The sequence below is a fragment of the Sardina pilchardus genome, chromosome 3, assembly GCF_963854185.1.
Source record: "Sardina pilchardus chromosome 3, fSarPil1.1, whole genome shotgun sequence".
NCBI classification, from domain to species: Eukaryota; Metazoa; Chordata; class Actinopteri; order Clupeiformes; family Clupeidae; genus Sardina; species Sardina pilchardus.
The window spans coordinates 15,476,836-15,477,756 of record NC_084996.1 but is presented as its reverse complement, the minus strand read 5'-3'; positions in this window follow the sequence as shown (position 1 = coordinate 15,477,756).

Here is a 921-nt window from a genome sequence, read left to right as displayed (position 1 = left end):
AGGAGAATGAGAGAGAGAGAGAGAGAAAAAAAGAAAGACAACTTCCCCACGAGCAGCTTTTTCAAATTTGGGGCTTGTGACACTCTGCCAAAAGCCGCAAATTACCCCCCTCTAGCAACAGCGAATTAGGAACAATTTTCTGTTTGCTATAAAAAAAAAAATGGGAAAGAGAAAGGAGAGGGGAAAATATAGCTTACAGCGGGGACCACCAAGGCAGCCGGTGCAGGACCGACAGCCTGCTGACAGTTTGGGTGGCAGCTTCACTGCTTCCACACTTGCCTCTCCCTTTGCCTTTTCACAGTTATCAATTAATGCAGTGGCAGGGCCATAGGCCCGCGTGGCACCAGAGTCGAGACCCAGCGCCACAGTGGGCCCCTTACAGGTCTGCGGAGAGACCCAGCTCGGGGAGACACCGAGCCTCTGGTGAGCCGCGCTCTGAGGCCTGATGGGTGCTCCTGGAGTGTTTTGGACGTTGGCTCGAGCATGAGCACTGGAGCTGGGCTCCTGTACAAGGAGACTGCACTCCTCTCTCCCCCCTTTTGAAGTTGGGGCGCTCGTAAGTACGACATTAAGAGGCGGAGAGCGCGTCCTGCTCGCTCGCTCCCTCCTACTCACTCCCTCCTAAATGCAAAGCATGAGACTTGGATTGCGCTTTTTTTCAAAAATCCATCTGCCGATTGAGCCAATTCTTCCAGCTCACCCTTTCAATAGGCGAGTTCCAAGTTGTTAAATGCTGCTGCAGACTTCCCAGTGAGAGAGAGAGAGAGAGCGAGAGCAAAAAGCCCGAAGAGAGAGGAGGAAAGAGGGGAAAGAGAAGAAGGGAGGAAAAGTGCAGGAGAGGGATATTTAGAAAAGGAGGGGGAGAGCAAAAGAAACGAGAGAATCGAGACTCTGTACGTTTTCCCACTTGGTACACACCAG